Raw genomic sequence first — 14,156 nt, 5'->3', positions numbered from 1 at the left:
GGATCAGTGATGGATAATTATGCGGGATGCGGTTCATCATGTAACAGTCATAACATAGGGTGACACAGAACTAGCTCCAATTCATCAATGTAATGTACGCATGTATTCTGTATATAGTCATACGTGCTTATGGAAAAGAACTTGCATGACATCTTTTGTCCTACCCTCCCGTGGCAGCGGGGTCCTATTGGAAACTAAGGGATATTAAGGCCTCCTTTTAATAGAGAACCGGAACAAAGCATTAGCACATAGTGAATACATGAACTCCTCAAACTATGGTCATCACCGGGAGTGGTCCCCATTATTGTCACTTCGGGGTTGCCGGATCATAACACATAGTAGGTGACTATAGACTTGCAAGATAGGATCAAGAACTCACATATATTCATGAAAACATAATAGGTTCAGATCTGAAATCATGGCACTCAGGCCCTAGTGACAAGCATTAAGCATAGCAAAGTCATAGCAACATCAATCTCAGAACATAATGGATACTAGGGATCAAACCCAAACAAAACTAACTCGATTACATGATAAATCTCATCCAACCCATCACTGTCCAGCAAGCCTACGATGGAATTACTCACGCACGGCGGTGAGCATCATGAAATTAGTGATGGAGGATGGTTGATGATGACGACGGCGACGAATCCCCCTCTCCGGAGCCCCGAACGGACTCCAGATCAGGCCTCCCGAGAGGTTTTAGGGCTTGGCGGCGGCTCCGTATCGTAAAACGCAATGATTTCTTATCTCTGATTTTTTTTCTCTCCGAAAGCAAATATATAGAGTTGGAATTGATGTCGGAGGGCATCCAGGGGGCCCATGAGGTAGGGGGCGCGCCCTAGGGGGGGCTCCCCCCACCCTCGTGAGAAGGGTGTGGGCCCCTGGTCTTCATATTTGGCGAGGATTTTTTATTATTTTTTCTAAGATGTTCCGTGGAGTTTCAGGTCATTCCGAGAATATTTGTTTTCTGCACATAAAACAACACCATGGTAATTCTGCTGAAAACAGTGTCAGTCCGGGTTAGTTCCATTCAAATCATACAAGTTAGAGTCCAAAACAAGGGTAAAAGTGTTTGGAAAAGTAGATACGATGGAGACGTATCACTAACCTGTGAGAGCATGAAGAAAATAGGTTACTTAAAACTCCGAGGAAGCGCTGTGCTGCTATTGGATATACTCTTAATGATCTGAAGGGCATTAGTCCCACTCTATGTCAGGACAAGATTAATATGAAGCCTAATGCTAAACCCGTCGTTGATCATCAACATTATCTAAATCCTAAGATGAAGGATGTGGTAAGAACTGAAATATTAAAGCTTCTGGAGGCAGGTATAATTTATCCTATAGCTGATAGTAGATGGGTAAGTCATGTTCATTGTGTTCCTAAGAACAGTGGTATAACTGTTGTTCCTAATGATAAAATACAAACTTACCCCACAACGAATTGTAACTGGTTATAGGATGGTAATTGATTTCAGGAAATTAAACAAAGCTACTAGAAAAGACCATTATGCCATGCCTTTTATTGATCAAATGTTAGAAAGATCATCTAAGCATACACTTTTGTTTTCTGGATGGATATTCTGGTTTTTCTCAAATATCTGTGTCGAAAGAAGATAAAGAGAAAACTACTATTACTTGTCCTTTTTGGAACTTATGCTTATAGGCGTATAACTTTTGGTTTATGAAATGCACATGCTACCTTTCAAAGATGTATGACCGCTATATTCTCTGTTTTTTGTGAAAAGATTGTTGAGGTATCCATGGATGAATTTTTTTTACGGGACTTATTTTGATGATTTCTTAAGCAACCTTGATCGAGTTTTGCAGAGATGCGAAGAAACTAATCTTATCTTGAATTAGGAGAAGTGCCACTTCATGGGGAACAAAGGTATATGTTGGGGAACGTGGTAACTTCAAAAAAAATCCTACGCACACGCAAGATCCATCTAGGTGATGCATAGCAACAAGAGGGGAGAGTGTTGTCCATGTACCCTCGTAGACCGTAAGTGGAAGCATATGACAATGCGGTTGATGTAGTCGTACGTCTTCATGATCCGGCCAATCCTAGCATCGAAGGTACGGCACCTCCACGATCTGCACACGTTTAGCTCGGTGACATCCCACGAACTCTAGATCTAGCTGAGGTTGAGGGAGAGTTTCGTTAGCACGACGGTGTGATGATGGCGATGATGAAGTTACCGACGCAGGGCTTCGCCTAATTGCTACAACGATATGACCGAGCTGGAAATCTATGGAGGGGGGCACCGCGCACGGCTAAACAATCAACTTGTGCGTCTATGGGGTGCTCCCTCCCCCTTATATAAAGGAGTGGAGGAGGGGAGGGTCGGCCCTCATAGGGCGCGCCCAAGGGGGGGAGTCCTACTACTAGTAGGAGTAGGTTCCCCCCCTTTCCCTAGTTGGAGTAGGAGAAGAAGGAAGGGAGAGGGAGAGAAGGAAAGGGGGGGCGCCCCCTCCCAATTCAGATTGGGCCTGGGGGGGCACGCCCCCACCTTGGCTGCCTCCTCCTCTCTCCCACTAAGGCCCAATAAGGCCCATTTACTCCCAGGGGGGTTCCGGTAACCCCCCCCCCCCTCGATACTCCAGTAAATGCCTGAACTCATCCCGAACCATTCCAATGTCCAAACATAGCCTTCCAATATATTGATCTTTATGTCTCGACCATTTCGAGACTCCTCGTCATGTCCATGATCACATCCGGGACTCCGAACTACCTTCGGTACATCAAAACACATAAAATCATAATACCGATCGTCATCGAACGTTAAGCGTGCGGACCCTACGGGTTCAAGAACTATGTAGACATGACCGAGACTCGGCTCCAGTCAATAACCAATAGAGGAACCTGGATGCTCACATTGGTTCCTACATATTCTACTAAGATCTTTATAGGTCAAACCGCATAATCGCATACTTGTTCCCTTTCCAATCGGTATGTTACTTGCCCGAGATTCGATCATCGGTATCTCAATATCTATTTCAATCTCGTTACTGGCAAGTCTCTTTGCTCATTCCGTAATGCAACATCCCGTAACTAACTCATTAGTCACATTGCTTGAAAGGCTTATGGTGATGTGCATTACCGAGAGGGCCCAGAGATACCTCTCCGATACACGGAGTGATAAATCCTAATCTTGATCTATGCCAACTCAACAAACACCATAGGAGACACCTGTAGAGCATCTTTATAGTCACCCAGTTACTTTGTGATGTTTGATAGCACACTAAGTGTTCCTCCGGTATAAGGGAGTTGCATAATCTCATAGTCATAGGAACATGTATAAGTTATGAAGAAAGCAATAGTAACAAACTAAACGATCATCGTGCTGAACTAACGGATGGGTCAAGTCAATCACATCATTCTCTAATGATGTGATCCCGTTAATCAAATGACAACTCATGTCTATGGTTAGGAAACTTAACCATCTTTGATTAACGAGCTACTCAAGTAGAGGCATACTAGTGACACTCAGTTTTTCTATGTATTCACACATGTACTAAGTTTCCGGTTAATACAATTCTAGCATGAATAATAAACATTTATCATGATATAAGGAAATATAAATAACAACTATATTATTGCCTCTAGGGCATATTTTCTTTAGTCTCCCACTTGCACTATAGTCAATAATCTAGTTCACATCGCCATGTGATTTAACACCAATAGTTCACAACTTTATGTGATTATACATCTTCATGTGACTAATACCCAAAGGGTTTACTAGACTCAATAACCTAGTTCACATCGCTATGTGATTAACACCCAAAGAGTGATCATGTTTTGCTTGTGAGAGAAGTTTAGTCAATAGGTCTGCCACATTCAGAGCCATATGTATTTTGCAAATTTTCTATGTCTACAATGCTCTGCACGCATCTACTCTAGCTAATCGCTCCCACTTTCAATATGTATCTAGATCGAGACTTAGAGTCATCCAGATCGGTGTCAAATCTTGCATCGACATAACTTCTTATGAAGAACTCTTTGTCACCTCCATAACCGAGAAACATTTCCTTATTCCACTAATGATAATTTTAACCGCTGTTCAGTGATCCACTCCTGGATCACTATTGTACCCTCTTGTCAAACTCATGGTGAGGTACACAATAGGTCTGGTACACAACATAGCATACTTTATAGAACCTATGACTGAGGCATAGGGAATGACTTTTCATTCTCTTCCTATTTTCTGCCATGGTTAGGTTTTGAGTCTTTACTCAACTTCACACCTTGCAACACAGGCAAGAACTCCTTCTTTGACTGTTCCATTTGGAACTACTTCCAAAACTTGTCAAGGTATGTACTCATTGAAAAATTTATCAAGCGCCTTGTTCTATCTCTATAGATCCTGATGCTCAATATGTAAGCAGCTTCACCAAGGTCTTTCTTTGAAAAACTCCTTTCAAAAACTCCTTTGTGCTTTCCAGAAAATTCTACATTATTTCCGATCAATAATATGTCATTCACATAAACTTATCAGAAATGTCGTAGTGCTCCCACTCACTTTCTTGTAAATACAGGCTTCACCGCAAGTCTGTATAAAACTATATGCTTTGATCAACTCATCAATGCGTATATTCCAACTCTGAGATGTTTGCACCAGTCCATAGATGGATCGCCGGAGCTTGCACACTTTGTTAGCACCTTTAGGATTGACAAAACTTTCTTGTTGTATCATATACAACTCTTCTTTAAGAAATCCATTAAGGAATGCAGTTTTTGACATCCATTTGCCAGGTTTCATAAAATGTGGCAATTGCTAACATGATTCGGACACACTTAAGCATCACTACGAGTGAGAAAATCTCATCGTAGTCAACACCTTGAACTTGTCGAAATCGTTTTTCGACAATTCGAGCTTTGTAGATAGTAACACTACTATCAGCGTTCATCTTCCTCTTGAAGATCCATTTATTCTCAATGGTTTGCTGATCAACGGGCAAGTCCACCAAAGTCCACACTTTGTTCTCATACATGGATTCTATCTCAGATTTCATGGCCTCAAGCCATTTTGCGGAATCTGGGCTCATCATCGCTTCCTCATAGTTCGTAGGTTCGTCATGGTCTAGTAACATGATTTCCAGAACAGGATTACCATACAACTTTGGTGCGGAACGTACTCTGGTTGACCTATGAGGTTCGGTAGTAACTTGATCTGAAGTTTCATGATCATCATAATTAACTTCCTCACTGATTGGTGTAGGCATCACTGGAACTGATTTCAGTGATGAGCTACTTTCCAATTCGAGAGAAGCTACAATTACCTTAGCAAGTTCTACTTTCCTCCCACTCACTTCTTTCGAGAGAAACTCCTTCTCTAGAAAGGATCCACTTTTAGCAACAAAGATCTTGCCTTCGGATATGTGATAGAAGGTGTACCCAACAGTTTCCTTTGGGTATTCTATGAAGACACATTTCTCCGATTTGGGTTCGAGCTTATCAGGTTGAAACTTTTTCACATAAGCATCGCAGCCCTAAACTTTAAGAAACGACAGCTTAGGTTTCTAGCCAAACCAAAGTTCATATGGTGTCGCCTCAACGGATTTAGATGGTGCCTTATTTAAGGTGAATGCAGTTGTCTCTAATACATAACCCCAAATGATAGTGGTAAATCGGTAAGAGACATCATAAACCGCACAATATCTAATAAAGTATGGTTATGATGTTCGGACACACCATTATGCTGTGGTGTTCTAGGTGGCATGAGTTGCGAAACTATTCCACATTGTTTCAAATGAAGACCAAACTCGTAACTCAAATATTCGTCTCTGTGATCAGATCATTGAAACTTTATTTTCTTGTTACGATGATTTTCCACTTCACTCTGAAATTCTTTGAACTTTTCAAATGTTTCAGACTTTATGTTTCATCAAGTAGATATACCCATATATGCTCAAATCATCTGTGAAGATCAGAAAATAGCGATAACCGCCGCGAGCCTCTACACTCATCGGACCACATACATCAATATGTATTATTTCCAATAAGTCAGTTGCTCGCTCCATTGTTCCGGAGAACGGAGTCTTAGTCATCTTGCCCATGAGGCATGATTCGCAAGCATCAAGTGATTCCAAAAATCCATCAACATGGAGTTTCTTCATGCGCTTTACACCAATATGACCTAAATGGCAGTGCCACATATAAGTTGCACTATCATTATTAACTTTGCATCTTTTGGCTTCAATATTATGAATATGTGTATCATTACGATCAAGATTCAATAAACCATTTATATTGAGTGTATGACCATAGAAGGTTTTATTCATGTAAATAGAACAACATTTATTCTTTGACTTAAATGAATAACCGTATTGCAATAAACATGATCCAATCATATTTATGCTCAACGCAAACACCAAATAACATTTATTTTAGGTTCAACACTAATCCTGAAGGTAAAGGGAGTGTGCGATGGTGATCTTATCAACCTTGGAATCACTTCCAACTCACATCATCACCTCACCCTTAACTAGTCTCTTTTTATTTTTGCAACTCCTGTTTTGAGTTACTACTCTTACCATCTGAACTAGTATCAAATACTGAGAGGTTGCTATAAACACTAGTAAAGTACACATCAATAACATGTATATCAAATATACCTTTGTTCACTTTGCCATCCTTCTTATCCGCCAAGTATCTAGGGCAGTTCCACTTCTAGTGGCCATTTCCTTTGAAGTAGAAGCACTCAGTTTCAGGCTTGGGTCTAGCTTTGGGATTCTTCATGGGAGTGGCAACTTACTTGCCATTCTTCTTTAAGTTCCCTTTCTTTCCCTTGCCCTTTTACTTGAAACTAGTGGTCTTGTCAACCATCAACACTTGATGATTTCTTGATTTCTACCTTCGTTGATTTCAGCATCGCGAAGAGCTCGGGAATTGTCTTGTTCATCCCTTGCATATTATAGTTCATCACGAAGTTCTAGTAACTTGGTGATAGTGACTAGAGAACTTTGTCAATCACTATCTTATCTGGAAGATTAACTCCCACTTGATTCAAGCGATTGTAGTACTGAGACATTCTGAGCACATGCTCACTGGTTGAGCTATTCTCCTCCATCTTGTAGGCAAAGTACTTGTTAGAGGTCTCATACCTCTTGACTCGGGCATGAGTCTGAAATACCAATTTCAGCTGTTGGAACATCTTATATGCTCTGTGTCGTTCAAAACGTTTTTGAAGTCCCGGTTCTAAGCCATAAATCATGGTGCAGTAAACTATCAAGTAGTCATCATACCGAGCTTGCCAAACGTTCATAACGTTTGCATCTGCTCCTGCAATAGGTCCGTCACCTAGCGGTGCATCAAGGACATAATACTTCTGTGTAGCAATGAGGATAATCCTTAGATCACGGAGCTAGTCCGCATCATTGCTACTAACATCTTTCAACTTATTTTTTCTAGGAACATATAATAAATAAAATGGGGAAGCTATACACGAGCAATTGATCTACAACATAGATATGCAAATACTATCAGGACTAAGTTCATGATAAATTTAAGTTCAATTAATCATATTACTTAAGAACTCCCACTTAGATAAACATCCCTCTAATCATCTAAGTGATCACGTGATCCATATCAACTAAACCATGTCCGATCATCACGTGAGATGGAGTAGCTTTCAATGGTGAACATCACTATGTTGATCATACCTACTATATGATTCGTGCTCGACCTTTCGGTCTCAGTGTTCCTAGGCCATATCCGCATATGCTAGGCTCGTCAAGTTTAACCCGAGTATTCTGCGTGTGCAAAGTTGACTTGCACCCGTTGTATGTGAACATAGAGCTTATCACACCCCATCATCATGTGGTGTCTCAGCACGACGAACTATCGCAACGGTGCAAACTCAGGGAGAACACTTATACCTTGAAATTTCAGTAAGGGATCATCTCATAATGCTACCACCGTACTAAGCAAAATAGGATGCATAAAAGATAAAAATCACATGCAATCAAAATATGTGACATGATATGGCCATCATCATCTTGTGCCTTTGATGTCCATCTCCAAAGTACCGTCATGATATCCATCGTCACCGGCATGACACCATGATCTTTATCAACGTGTCGTCACATGTTCGTCTCGCCAATTATTGCTTTTGCAACTATTTCTATCGCATAGCGATAAACTAAAGCAATTATATGGCGCTTGCATCTTATGCAATAAAGAGACAACCATAAGGCTCATGCCAGTTGCCGATAACTTTAACAAAACATGATCATCTTATACAACAATTTATATCTCATCATGTCTTTACCATATCACATCACAACATGCCCTGCAAAAACAAGTTAGACGTCCTCTTCTTTGTTGTTGCAAGTTTTACGTGGCTGCTACGGGCTTAGCAAGAACTGTTCTTACCTACGGCATAAAAACCACAACGTGGTATAGTGATTGCTTTTTGATCTTCAGAAAGAACCCTCTTCATTGAATCCGATTCAACTAAAGTTGGAGAAACTGACACCCGCCAGCCACATGTGTGCAAAGCACGTCGGTAGAACCAGTCTCATGAACGCGGTCATGTAACGTTGGTCCGGGCCGCTTCATCCAACAATACCACGGAATCAAGAAACAACTAGTGACAGAAAGCAATATGTATATACCCACACCCACAACTCCTTTGTGTTCTACTCGTGCATATAACATCTACACATAGACCTGGCTCAGATGCCACTGTTGGGGAACGTGGTAATTTCAAAAAAATTCCTACGCACACGCAAGATCCATCTAGTTGATGCATAAAAATGAGAGGGGAGATTGTTGTGCATGTACCCTCGTAGACCGTATGGGAGCATTATGACAACGCGGTTGATGTAATCGTATGTCTTCATGATCCGACCGATCCTAGCATCGAAGGTACGCCACCTCCATGATCTGCACACGTTCAGCTCAGTGACGTCCCATGAACTCAAGATCCAGCTGAGGTCGAGGGAGAGTTTTGTCAGCATGATGGTGTGATGACGAAGTTACCGACGTAGGGCTTCGCCTAAGCTCTACAACGATATGACCGAGGTGGAAATCTGTGGAGGGGGAACCGCAGACGGCTAAACAATCAACTTGTGCGTCTATGGGGTGCCCCCTCCCTCGTATATAAAGGAGTGGAGGAGGGGAGGGCCGGCCCTCATAGGGCGTGCCTAAGGGGGGGAGTCCTACTCCTAGTAGGAGTAGGTTTCCCCCCTTTCCCTAGTTGGAGTAGGAGAAGAAGGAAGGGAGAGGGGGAGAAGGAAAGGGGGCCCGGCCCCCCTCCTAATTTGGATTGGGCTTGGGGGGCACGCCCCCACCTAGGCCGCTTCCTCCTCTCTCCCACTAAGGCCCAATAAGGCCCATTGACTCCCGGGGGGTTCCGGTAACCCCCCGGTACTCCGGTAAATGCCCGAACTCATCCGGAACCATTCCGATGTCCAAACATAGACTGCCAATACATCGATCTTTATGTATCGACCATTTCAAGACTCCTCATCATGTCCGTGATGACATCCGGGACTCCGAACTACCTTCGGTACATCAAAACACATAAACTCATAATACCGATTGTCATCGAACGTTAAGCGTGCGGACCCTACAAGTTCGAGAACTATGTAGACATGACCGAGACTCATCTCCGGTCAATAACCAACATCGGAACCTGGATGCTCATATTGGTTCCTACATATTCTATGAAGATCTTTCTCGGTCAAACCGCATAACAACATACGTTGTTCCCTTTGTCATAGATATGTTACTTTCCCGAGATTCGATTGTTGATATCTCAGTACCTAGTTCAATCTTGTTACCGGAAAGTCTCTTTACTTGTTCTATAATGCAACATCCTATAACTAACTCATTAGTCACATTGCTTGCATGGCTTATAGTGATGTGCATTACGGAGAGGGCCCAGAGATACCTCTCCGATACACGGAGTGACAAATCCTAATCTTGATCTATGCCCACTCAACAAACACCATTGGAGACACCTGTAGAGCATCTTTATAGTCACCCAGTTACGTTGTGACGTTTGATAGCACACTAAGTGTTCCTCCGGTATTCGGGAGTTGCATAATCTCATAGTCATAGGAACATGTATAAGTTATGAAGAAAGTAATAGCAACAAACTAAACGATCATTGTGCTCAACTAACGGATGGGTCAAGTCAATCACATCATTCTCTAATGATGTGATCCCGTCAATCAAATGAAAAATCATGTCTATGGTTAGGAAACTTAACCATCTTTGATTAACGAGCTAGTCAAGTAGAGGCATACTAGTGACACTCAGTTTGTCTATGTATTCACACATGTACTAAGTTTCCGGTTAATACAATTCTAGCATGAATAATAAAAAATTATTATGACATAAGGAAATATAAATAACAACTTTATTATTGCATGTAGGGCATATTTCCTTCAATATAGTACTTGGGCATAAAATCTCCGAATGAGGTTTTGAAGTACATAAAGCTAAAGTTGATGCAATTGAGAGAATGCCATGTCCTAAAGATATTAAAGGTATAAGAAGCTTCCTTGGTCATGTTGGTTTTTATAGGAGGTTCATTAAAGATTTCTCTAAGATTTCTAGGATGCTAACTGATCTCCCTCAAAAGGATGTTCCAATTATTTTTGATGATGGTTGTGTAGAAGGCTTTGAAATACTTAAGAAAGCCTTGATTTCTGCACCTATTGTTCAACCACTTGATTGGAACTTGCCTTTTGAAATTATGTGTGATGCTAGTGATTATGCTATTGGTGTTGTTCTAGGTCAAAGAGTTGATAATAAATTGAATGTTATTCATTATGCCAGTAAGACTCTAAATTTACTATTCACACCGATCATGCTGGTATTAAATACCTTACAGGAAACTAAAGATGCTAAACCTAGAATGATTAGGTGGGTTCTTTTACTTCAAGAATTTAACTTACATACTATCAATAGAAAAGGAGTTGAGAATCCCGTAGCAGATAATTTCTCTAGGATGGAAAATGTTCTTGATGACCCATGATACGTCTCTATCATATCTATAATTTTTGATTGTTTCATGTCAGTATTACACAACTTTCACATATTTTTGGCAATTATAACCCACAAGTATAGGGGATCGCAATAGTTTTTGAGGGTAGAGTATTCAACCCAAATTTATAGATTCGACACAACGGGAGCTAGAGAATATTTGTAAGTATTAGCACCATTAAATCACACCTGGAGATTAAATATCTGCAGCAAAGTAATGAGTAGCATAGTAATATGATCGTTTTGATAGCAGTGGTAATAGTGATAGCAATGGTTTGTAGGAAGTGTAATAGTAACAAGAGCAGTAGTAACTTAGTAAAAATAATATATGGAAAATTCGTAGGCATTGGATCGGTCATAACCTAGGGCGATACAAAACTAGCTCCATTTCATAAATATAATGTAGGCATGTATTCCGTAAATAGTCATACGTTCTTATGGAAAGAACTTGTATTACATCTTTTCTCCTACCTTCCCATGGCAGCGGGGTCCATAAGGAAACTAGGTGATATTAAGCCTCCCTTTAATAGAGAACCGAAACAAAGCATTAACACATAGTGAATACATGAACTCCTCAAACTACGGTCATCACTGGAAAGTATTCCAATTACTGTCACACTGGGTTTTATGGATCATAACAAGTAATAGGTGAATATGACTTGCAAGATCGGGTCTAGAACATAGTATAATGGTGAAAACATAAATGGTTCAGATCTGAACTCATGGCACCCGGGCCCAAAGTGACAAGCATTAAGCATGGCAAAGTCATAACAACATCAATCTCAGAACATAATGGATACTAGGGAACAAGCCTAACAAAACTAGCTCAATTACATGATGAATATCATCCAACTCCTCACCGACCAATGAGCCTATGAAGGAATTACTCACTCCCAATGGGGAGCACCATGGAATTTGCGATGAAGGAGGGTTGGTGATGATGAAGACCGAAGATTCCCCTCTCCGGAGCCCTGAACGGACTCCAGATCTGCCCTCCCGATAAAGAATAGGACGTGACCGCGGCTTCATATTATGAAACACGATGAAACTTACTATCTATTTTTTTCTCCGAAAAGAGGTATTTAATGAGTTGGAATTACGGTCTGTGGGGCCACCAGGTGGGCACAACCCACATGGGCACGCCTGGAGGGGGTGGCGTGTCCTGGTAGGTTATGCTCAACCGGGGGCCCCTTCCCGTGGTTCTTGGCTCCAATATTTTTCTTTTATTGCAAAACAATTCTCAAAAAAGTTTCGTTCCATTTTTGAACTTTTATTTCTGCACAAAAACAACACCATGGTAGTTCAACGTCATTCTAGTTTAGTTTCATGCAAATTAGAGTCCAAAACAAGATCAAAAGCATTAGGAAAAGTAGATATGACGGAGACGTATCACGCAACATTTTGTATGATTTATTGGACTAACCTATTGATCCATTGCTAGTTCCTGTTTATTGCATGTTCTTTGTTTTGCCGAATATCCACATAAAACAAAGTTCAAACGCGATAAAAATTTATGGAGAATTATTTTGGAATATATGTGATTTTTGGGAGGTGGAATCAACGCAAAAGGAGGCTCACAGCCCCCATAACACACCAAGGCGCTCTAGGGCCCAAGTGCGTGGTGGTGGGTTGTGGTCACCTCGTAAGGCGGTTGCTGCTATACTTCGGGTGCAAGGAAGCTTATATCTAGAAAAATGTCGTGTTAAAATCGTAGCGCAAGCAGAGTTACAGATCTCTGGGATTATAAGAAATGGTTTTTGGCCAGAAAACAGGAACGTGAAACAGAAGAGAACAGATAGACAGATCCAATCTAGGAGGGGTTCCTGCCCCTCCGCCGCCATGGAGGCCATGGACCAGAGGGGTAACTCTCCTCCCATGTAGGGGGAAGCGAAGGAAGAATAAGAAGGAGGGGGGCTCTCTTCCCCTCTCTCCCGGTGGTGCCGGAGCTGCCGGGGCAAGGATCATGACAACGATCTACACCAACAACTTTGCCGCCGTCAACACCAACTCTCTCCCCCTCTATGCAGCGGTGTAACCTCTCTTCTACCCGTTGTAATATCTAGTTAAACATGGTGCTCAATGCTATATATTATTTCCCGATGATATGTGGTTATCCTATGATGTTTGAGTAGATCCGTTTTGTCCTATGGGTTGATAGATGATCGTGGTCGGTTTGAGTTGTATGTTTTATTTTGGTGTTGTCCTATGGTGCCCTTCATGTCCCGCAAACGTGAGGGATCCCCATTGTAGGGTGTTCCAATACATTCATGATTCTTTTATGGTGGGGGTGAGTGATAGAAGCACATACCCGAGTAAGGGGGTTGTTGTGTATGGGAGTAAAGATGACTTGATACTTAATGCTATTTAGTAGTTGCGGATGCTTGCTAGAGTTCCAATTGTAAGTGCATATGATCCAAGTAGAGGAAGTATGTTAGCTCATGCCTCACCCTCATATAAAATTACAACAATGATAACCGGTCTAGTTGTTGATCACCTAGCAACAAATGACTTTCCTGCATGATAAAATCTATCTACTTTTATTCTCTTGTATTTTATTCGTAGTTTTATTCTTGCAAACTAGTTCTAGCATCACACCTACAAAATAGTTTCATACTTGTTCTAGGTAAATCAAATGTTAAAGTGTGCATAGAGTTGTATCGGTGGTCGATAGAACTTGAGGGAATATTTGTTCTACCTTTAGCTCCTCGTTGGGTTCGACACTCCTATTTATCGAAAAAGGCTACAAACGATCCCCTATACTTGTGGGTTATCAAGACCCTTTTTGGCGCCGTTGCCGGGGAGCAATAGCGTGGGGTGAATATTCTCGTGTGTGCTTGTTTGCTTTGTCACTAAGTAGTTTTTATTTTCCGTTCTAAGTTGTTATCTATCTTTAGTTATGGATATGGAACATGAAATATGAAAAAAATTAGTTGTACTTGCTACTCATGGAGATGGGGAACCTCCTAAAACCCTTGATGCTTGTTATGTGAAAAATATTAAACACTACTTTGATAATCCTGAGAAAACCTGATTCAACTTGATAATGGGAGACACGTTAGATCAACTTGAATACTTTAGGGATTATCATTTGAATCAAAAAGGGAAACTCTTATGGGATCAAATTGAAATGTTGCATCGGTATGCTTGGAATTTAT

This window comes from Triticum aestivum, chromosome 6A, assembly GCF_018294505.1.
Source record: "Triticum aestivum cultivar Chinese Spring chromosome 6A, IWGSC CS RefSeq v2.1, whole genome shotgun sequence".
NCBI classification, from domain to species: Eukaryota; Viridiplantae; Streptophyta; class Magnoliopsida; order Poales; family Poaceae; genus Triticum; species Triticum aestivum.
This window is presented reverse-complemented; position numbering follows the sequence as displayed.